The sequence below is a fragment of the Procambarus clarkii genome, chromosome 67 (genome assembly GCF_040958095.1).
Source record: "Procambarus clarkii isolate CNS0578487 chromosome 67, FALCON_Pclarkii_2.0, whole genome shotgun sequence".
NCBI classification, from domain to species: Eukaryota; Metazoa; Arthropoda; class Malacostraca; order Decapoda; family Cambaridae; genus Procambarus; species Procambarus clarkii.
This window is the reverse complement of record NC_091216.1, coordinates 27250574-27260413: the sequence shown is the minus strand read 5'-3', so window position 1 is coordinate 27260413 and position 9840 is coordinate 27250574. Positions and strand designations below refer to the sequence as shown.

At 47.2% G+C, this 9840-nt stretch overlaps 1 pseudogene; it reads left to right on the top strand.

Moving 5' to 3' along the window:
- Positions 1 to 1416: 1416 nt before the first annotated feature.
- Positions 1417 to 1535, top strand: LOC123767880 (5S ribosomal RNA; annotated as a pseudogene).
- Positions 1536 to 9840: the final 8305 nt, after the last annotated feature.

Below are 9840 nucleotides of genomic sequence, written 5' to 3'. Positions count from 1 at the left end.
TCAGTGTTGCCATGCGGCATAGAAGGAAATATCTTTTGTGTGAGACACGTGGATATAGATGTCTTGAGTCCTGGACCACCAAGACGACAAGGGGACGGCATGTCTAATGACTCTAGGCATGTCTAATGACCCTAATGCCTAGGGTCATACACCCATACTCTTGACCCTAATGTCATAGGGTCGAGAGAGACAGACATAGACATTGACATAGAGGACCCAACCCCCCCCCCCCACCAGCACTCTCACACTGCTAATTACATGGTAGATTGGCTTGATGTGTATTTACTATTTGTACCCGCAGAATCGAGCTATTAGCTCTTGGACCCCGCCTTTCTAACCAATCTATTTTTCCTCTATTTTGTCCACTACATATATTTCTCTCTAACACACACACACACACACACACACACACACACACACACACACACACACACACACACACACACACACACACACACACACACACACAGCAGCGTACTCTACACTGGCGAAAATTAGAACTTCATTCAGAAACCTAAATGAGGAAGCTTTTAGGGCGCTTTACACTGCCTACGTGTTATTATTATTATTAACATCTTTATTGACAAAATTAATTACAATTTTGCCTAATCTGAGGATTTTGATAGTCTTATTAAATTGAGGTTAATGCTAGTATTCACTGTCACGCAGGACAGAGGGTCATACATAAGACAATAGGTCTAAACTGTAGGCTGAAGCACATATATATCATGGCTACGTGAGACCCGTCTTAGAGTATGCCGCGCCATCATGGAGCCCCCACCTGAAGAAACACATAAAGAAACTGGAGAAGGTTCAGAGGTTTGCGACGAGGCTTGTCCCAGAGTTACGAGGGATGGGATATGAAGAGCGGCTGAAGGAACTGAACCTTACGACACTAGAGAAAAGAAGGGAGAGAGGAGATATGATAGGGACATATAAAATACTCAGGGGAATTGACAAAGTGGAAATAGATGAAATGTTCACACGTAATAATAACAGAACGAGGGGACATGGGTGGAAAACTGGAAACTCAGATGAGTCACAGAGATGTTAGGAAGTTTTCTTTTAGCGTGAGAGTAGTAGAAAAATGGAATGCACTTGGGGAACAGGTTGTGGAAGCAAATACTATTCATACTTTTAAAACTAGGTATGATAGGGAAATGGGACAGGAGTCATTGCTGTAAACAACCGATAGCTAGAAAGGCGGGATCCAAGAGTCAATGCTCGATCCTGCAAGCACATATAGGTGAGTACACACACACACACACACACACACACACACACACACACACACACACACACACACACACACACACGCGCACACACACACACACACACACACACACACACACACACACACACACACACACACACACACACACACACACACACACACACACACACACACATATCCAAGCCAACAGCCATACCACGTTGAGAACTTCGCTTCTCGTCCGATCAGCGAAGTTAAGCAACGTTGGGTTTGGTTAGTACTTGGATGGGTGACCACCTGGGAACACCAAATGCTCCAGTTGATTGACAGTTGAGAGGCGAGACCAAAGAGCCAGAGCTCAACCCCCGCAAGCACAACTAGGTGAATACACACACACAGGAAGCAGCCCGTAGCAGCTGTCCCAAATGCCTATTTACTGCTAGTTGAACAGGGGCATCAGGGTGAAAGAAACTCTGCCCATTTGTTTCCGCCTCTACCGGTAATCGAACCCGGGCCATTAGGACTACGACTCCCGACCGCTGTCCACTCAGCCGCGAGGCCCCCGTGGAAGAAGTAATATCTGTGATGTAATACCCTTCAGCCCCCCTCCCCCCTCCCCCCAGCCCCCCCAGCCCTCCCCAGCCCCCCCCCCCAGCCCCCCCCCCCCCCACACCCGGGGTTTGTAAACTAGTAGACACATTTTATCAAGATAAAGAGAAGCGTGTAGCCAGCAGCTACAGGTAGTCAATATTGATACGTCTCTGTCACTCTACGAGGGAGAGTGTAGTGAGTGGGAGTGTTGTTGTGTCTGGCTGTGTGGACAGCTCTTGTGTTGCTGTGTTGTTTTATGCTATTGACACCTGCTTCTCCCAGCCTTAGATGGGGCGGGGGGGGGGGGGGGCCGGGGGGGCTTATTCATTCTGTCATGTCAAGGGAGCAGCTCCCCCCCCAACCCCGCGGGACGATTCTTCTCAAGTGTTTGGGGTTCGCAAACTGTCTTGACATTATCTCACATGATGTGTTTGTGGTGGTGTTGTGTTGTGTTTGTGGTGGTGTTGTGGTGTGGTGTTGTGTGGTGGTGGTGTGTGTTGTGGTGTGGTGGTGTGTGGTGGTGGTGTTGTGGTGTGGTGTTGTGTGGTGGTGGTGTGTGTTGTGGTGTGGTGGTGTGTGGTGGTGGTGTGTGTTGTGGTGTGGTGTTGTGTGGTGGTGGTGTTGTGGTGTGGTGTTGTGTGGTGGTGGTGTGTGTTGTGGTGTGGTGTTGTGTGGTGGTGGTGTGTGTTGTGGTGTGGTGTTGTGTGGTGGTGGTGTGTGTTGTGGTGTGGTGTTGTGTGGTGGTGGTGTGTGTTGTGGTGTGGTGTTGTGTTGTGGTGGTGTGTGTTGTGGTGTGGTGTTGTGTGGTGGTGGTGTGTGTTGTGGTGTGGTGTTGTGTGGTGGTGGTGTGTGTTGTGGTGTGGTGTTGTGTGGTGGTGGTGTGTGTTGTGGTGTGGTGTTGTGTGGTGGTGGTGTGTGTTGTGGTGTGGTGTTGTGTGGTGGTGGTGTGTGTTGTGGTGTGGTGTGTGTTGTGGTGTGGTGTTGTGTGGTGGTGGTGTGTGTTGTGGTGTGGTGTTGTGTGGTGGTGGTGTGTGTTGTGGTGTGGTGTTGTGTGGTGGTGGTGTGTGTTGTGGTGTGGTGTTGTGTGGTGGTGGTGTGTGTTGTGGTGTGGTGTTGTGTGGTGGTGGTGTGTGTTGTGGTGTGGTGTTGTGTGGTGGTGGTGTGTGTTGTGGTGTGGTGGTGTGTGGTGGTGGTGTGTGTTGTGGTGTGGTGTTGTGTGGTGGTGGTGTGTGTTGTGGTGTGGTGTGTGTTGTGGTGTGGTGTTGTGTGGTGGTGGTGTGTGTTGTGGTGTGGTGTTGTGTGGTGGTGGTGTGTGTTGTGGTGTGGTGTTGTGTGGTGGTGGTGTGTGTTGTGGTGTGGTGGTGTGTTGTGGTGGATGTTGTGTGTTGTGGTCATGTCTCCCATCTGTACTCTTCTGTATGGTCCTGCAGGATCTGCTGCCACAATCAACGATTGCTCGTGCTCTAGCTCCTGGAACCTGCTTTATTATCCGTCGGTTGTCTAATGCAATAAATCCTGACCTATTTCCCTATCATATCTATTTATAAATTATGAACAGAGTTTACCTCTGCAACCAGCTTGTTTTAGTTCACTCCATTCTGCCATACTCTTGTACTAAGAGAAAACATTCTAACATCTCTATGACTCGTCTCTATGACTAACATGACTATGACTGGAGCTGGTCGGCCGAGCGAACAGCACGCTGGACTTGTGATCCTGTGGTCCCGGGTTCGATCCCGGGCGCCGGCGAGAAGCAATGGGCAGAGTTTCTTTCACCCTATGCCCCTGTTACCTAGCAGTAAAATAGGTACCTGGGTGTTAGTCAGCTGTCACCTGCTGCTTCCTGGGGGTGGAGGCCTGGTCGAGGACCGGGCCGCGGGGACACTAAAGCCCCGAAATCATCTCAAGATAACCTCAAGATAACTCGTCTGAGGTTTCACCCATGCCCCATATTCTGTTGGTGAACACTGAACATTTCCTCCTTTTTCCACTTTCAGGTTAGCATTGTAAATGTATGGCCACGTCTGTGGTAGAAAATAATAATAGTATATCAAATCTACGTATTTTAAACGTCTCTATCATATCTTCCCCCAATTTTCCTAGCGTCGTAATGTTTAGTTCCTTCAGTCTCTCTTCGTAGCTCATCCCTCGGAATTCTGAGACAAGTCTCGTTGCAAACTTCTGAAGCTTTTCGAGCTACTTTATGTGTTTTTAACATAGGCCGTGAACGGTGGGGCGGCGTAATGCTGGTCTCACGTGCACGGTGCTCAGTGGTCTAAAAAGATTCCTTAGTTAGGATCGACTTGAGAATGGTCCAGGACGGACCGAAACGTCGTCGTCCCTTCACCTTCTAGTGTGTGGTCTGGTCAACACTCCTTAGTTAAGTTCCTGAAAGGTGGGTGTGTGGGGGGGAGTGTGGGTGTGTGTTGGGGGGGGGTGTGGGTGTGGGTGTCGTGGTGGGTGTTGTGGGTGTGTGTGGGGGGGGGGGTGTTGTGGTGGGTGTTGTGGGTGTGTGGGGGGGGAGTGTGGGCGATCACCGGTGGTCACTGAGTGGAAGAGTGTATGTGGGGGGGGGGCGTGTGGGTGTGGGGGCGTGTGTGGGTGTTGGTGTGGAGGGGGGGCGTGTGTGGGTGTTGGTGTGGAGGGGGGGCGTGTGTGGGTGTAGTGGGGGGGCGTGTCTGAGACTTCCCCAAGAGTTGGCGCCGGCAGCTGGAGGAGGAGGAGGAGGAGGAGGGGTGTTGTGTAAGGGGGGCCTTGAGACGACCTTCCCCGTCAAGGATGGACTGGCTCCTGGGCTTCCATGAAGGGTGCCACCCAACACACACACACCCACACCACCGCGCCACTATATACGCCCTCACGCAAATGCGTCAATGACCTCCTTGTTGCAAAGGCCGGGCTGTTATGACCACCTTTATATAATCGCGCGCATCCGCATGCTCTCACGTAGTCCCGACACGCCCATCAATGTCACACTAACGGTACATCAACGCTACAACACCCAGCCATCAATGGCACACTAACGGTACATCAACGCTACAACACCCAGCCATCAATGTCACACTAACGGTTCATCAACGCTACAACACCCAGCCATCATTGGCACACTAACGGTACATCAACGCTACAACACCCAGCCATCATTGGCACACTAACGGTACATCAACGCTACAACACCCAGCCATCAATGTCACACTAACGGTACATCAACGCCACAACACCCAGCCATCAATGTCACACTAACGGTACATCAACGCCACAACACCCCAGCCATCAATGTCACACTAACGGTACATCAACGCTACAACACCCAGCCATCAATGGCACACTAACGGTACATCAACGCTACAACACCCAGCCATCAATGGCACACTAACGGTACATCAACGCTACAACACCCAGCCATCAATGTCACACTAACGGTACATCAACGCCACAACACCCAGCCATCAATGTCACGTCAACAATAGATTGATTGATTGATGATTGATGAAGATTAAGCCACCCAAGAGGTGGCACGGGCATGAATAGCCCGTAAGTGGTACTCAACAATAGAGCAACATCAGTCGCACACAGAGGCGTCAGGACATCACTCACCGACCAGGAGAGCATCAATCAAAGAGGAAAACAATAGAGTCAGGATCCAGTACCGGAAAATGAGAAGAGAAACGCAGAGTCAATTCCAGTACCGACACTCCAGATTGGGAAGAGATCCAACCCAAACTGTTCTACTGTCAAACTTGTGTGAAAACAATGGTAAACAGGCGATTGAGAGAGATATATATAAATAATTTACATTCTTATTAACGAGATTTATATCACACACGGAAAGTAAGGAAACGAAGAAGAACATGCAGGCGATGAGTCACAATAACGGGACCAAAGAGCCAAAGCTCAACCCCCGCAAGCACAATTAGGTGAGTAATAACGTGGCTGAAGTATGTTGACCAGACCACACACTTGAAATTGAAGGGACGATACGACGTTTCGGTCCGTCCTGGACCATTCTCAAGTCGATTGTGAGAACATTATTCGATAGACTGACAGTGCGTGGAGACCAAGTAGGAATGGAAATGGAATAAGAATGGAATGTTTCTCACGAGAGAAACACAGAGAAACAGAAGGACCCACTTAGGAGAGAGAAGAGGGGGGAGCAGTATGGGAATGACACGGAAGTAAAATCAGATCAAATCAAAAGTTTTATTCCTAAATGGTTCTTAGAATTAGAAAATTTACGTCAAAATTAGAGTACTTCAAATTACACAAGTCATGAAGTACAATTAATGACAATATATATATATATATATATATATATATATATATATATATATATATATATATATATATATATATATATATATATATATATATATATATATATATATATATATATATATATATTCGACAAGCAAAGTGAGAGTTTTCCATTAGACAACAAGCAAAATGATATAATTTATGTCACAAAATTATAAGATGATAAAATTATGGGTAGAACTAATATAAACTAATATCAATTGATATTAGTATATCTGGTATATATTAGTATATCTGGTATATATTAGTATATCTGGTATATATTAGTATATCTGGTATATATTAGTATATCTGGTATATATTAGTATATCTGGTATATATTAGTATATCTGGTATATATTAGTATATCTGGTATATATTAGTATATCTGGTATATCTATCCAAACGTCGCCACAGACGCGCCAACAAATATAATGTTGCTTGACAAACTTATTATGAGCTGTACAACGTGAGACAGAGGGATGGGTTATCTTGAGGTTATCTTGAGATGATTTCGGGGCTTTTTAGTGTCCCCGCGGCCCGGTCCTCGACCAGGCCTCCACCCCCAGGAAGCAGCCCGTGACAGCTGACTAACTCCCGAGTACCTATTTACTGCTAGGTAACAGGGGCATTCAGGGTGAAAGAAACTTTGCCCATTTGTTTCTGCCTCGTGCGGGAATCGAACCCGAGCCACAGAATTACGAGTCCTGCGCGCTATCCACCAGGCTTTCGTGGCCCCAAACTGCATGTTCGTGGGTTGACTGCATGTTCCTCGAGTATCATGGGGTGTTTGATAATGTCCCTCACAAGAGACTTAATCTAGATAAACAGGCTGATATATCTGGAGAAATGCTCAAGTGAGGGGGGAGGGGAAACCTCCCAAGAAGATACTGAAAGTTTACAGTGAATGGGAAGATATCTTAAGATGATAAAGATAACGAGTGGAGTACCCCAAGGGTCTGTAAACCGCCCCACTCTACCTCTGGTATATATTTACAACCCGAGACAAGTGTTTAGCTCCATTTCAATAAGTAGATTTTATACTAGCTAAAAGCAAAGTAATGTGTATAGGGAACAGGTGCGACCTGTCCACCAGTAAAGAGATTATTGCATCAGAAAAGGAGAAAAACTTGGGAGTTATGCAGAGCTATCTAGCAAGTGGCTGTGAGTGTTTAACACCATCAAGTGCAAGGTTATGAAGATGGTTAATGGAAACACGAGACTAAACATAAGGTAACAAAAGTCATGGAAATTCTCCAGGAGTCAGACAAGAAAGACCTCGGTGTTGATATCACACCGAACCTGTCTCTTGAATCACTCATGTATAAGGTAATGAAATTAGGTGAAGGGAGCAGGAGGCTGAACACAAGGTACCATCTGGGAGGTGAAATCATGTAAGACAAATAGAGAGAAAGATCTGGGGGTTGATATCACACCGAACCTGTCCCCAGAGGCCCACATCAAAAGGATATCATCAGCGGCATATGCTAGACTGGCCACCATAAGAACTGCCTTTAGATACTTGTGTAAGGAATCATTCAGAACCTTGTATAACACATATTTCAGACCAATCCTGGAGTATGCAGCTCCAGCCTGAAGTCCATACCTAGTTAAACACAAGACAAAGTTAGAGAAGATTGAGAGGTATGCCACCAGACTAGTCTCAGAACTGACAGGTATGAGTTACGAGGAAGGGCTAGGGGAATTAAACCTCACGTCTCTGGAAGAGACTAGAGTTAGTGGAGACATGATCACCACCGACAAAATTCTCAGAGGAATATACAGGGTGGACAAGGACAAACTATTTAGCACGGGTGGAACACGAACAAGGGGACACAGGTGGAAATTGAGTACCCAAATGAGCCACAGAGACATTAGAAATTACACTTCTGTGTCAGAGTAGTTAACAAATAGAATGCATTAGGCAGCAATGTGGTGGAGGCTGACTCCATACACAGTTTGAAATGCAGATATGATAGAGCCTAATAGGCTCAGGAATCTGTACACCAGCTGACTGACAGCTGAGAGACGGGACCAAAGAGCCGAAGCACAACTAGATGAATACTCCACACACACACACACACACACACACACACACACACACACACACACACACACACACACACACACACACACACACACACACACACACACACACACACACACACACACACATAGAGGAATACCTAAGCAACAGGAGACAACGAGTCTGTGTGAGGGGTGAGGTCTCAGATTGGCGAGACGTCACAAGTGGAGTCCCGCAGGGGTCAGTCCTTGGACCTATACTGTTTCTGGTATATGTAAATGATCTCCCAGAGGGTATAGATTCGTTCCTCTCAATGTTTGCCGACGATGCAAAAATTATGAGGAGGATTGAAACAGAGGATGATAGTAGGAGGCTACAAGATGACCTGGATAGACTGAGTGAATGGTCCAACAAATGGCTGTTGAAGTTCAACCCGAGTAAATGCAAAGTAATGAAACTAGGCAGTGGAAACAGGAGGCCAGGCACAGGATACAGAATAGGAGATGAAGTACTTAATGAAACAGACAGAGAGAAAGATCTAGGAGTTGATATCACACCAAACCTGTCTCCTGAAGCCCACATAAAGAGAATAACGTCTGCGGCATATGCGAGGCTGGCTAACATCAGAACGGCGTTCAGGAACCTGTGTAAGGAATCATTCAGAATCTTGTACACCACATATGTAAGACCAATCCTGGAGTATGCGGCCCCAGCATGGAGCCCGTACCTTGTCAAGCACAAGACGAAGCTGGAAAAAGTCCAAAGGTATGCTACTAGACTAGTCCCAGAACTAAGAGGCATGAGTTATGAGGAAAGGCTGCGGGAAATGCACCTCACGACACTGGAAGACAGAAGAGTAAGGGGGGACATGATCACAACCTACAAAATCCTCAGGGGAATCGACCGGGTAAACAAGGATGAACTTTTCAACACTGGTGGGACGCGAACAAGGGGACACAGGTGGAAGCTGAGTACCCAAATGAGCCACAGAGACGTTAGAAAGAACTTTTTCAGTGTCAGAGTAGTTAGCAAATGGAATGCATTAGGAAGTGATGTGGTGGAGGCTGACTCCATTCACAGTTTCAAATGTAGATATGATAGAGCCCAATAGGCTCAGGAATCTGTACACCAGTTGATTGACGGTTGAGAGGCGGGACCAAAGAGCCAGAGCTCAACCCCCGCAAGCACAATTAGGTGAGTACAATTAGGTGAGTACACACACACACACACACACACACACACACACACACACACACACACGCACCTGCCTCCTGAACCACATATCGACTGAAGAACACGATGATCAGCCACATCGCCAACATCGGCTAGGATCACGACTGCGTACAGAAGCTTGAACAGAGAGCCGTTCAAGACCCCTGAACAAGCCTAACTGTTTCTGGCGTACGCGGCGCCAGCCAGGAGCCCCATATCTGGTCAAACTCAGGCTGGCGACAGCGACCACCCCGCGAACACCACCACTGGACACAGCCTCACATTATTTACACTGGGTACGGGTTCCTTCGCCACTGTAAACATTTGTAAAGACAAACTTTCCCTCTATTTTTTTGGGTATTTTGTTTTTAATGAACTGGTTTAGTGGTCCAGAGAGCTGTCAGTCTCCTTTTGTCTCGCAAGACAAGGCTGAATCAGCACAACGCTGACACGGGTATATGTATTTTATCCACCAAATGTATCCCCCGAATTTTGTGGCCTTCAC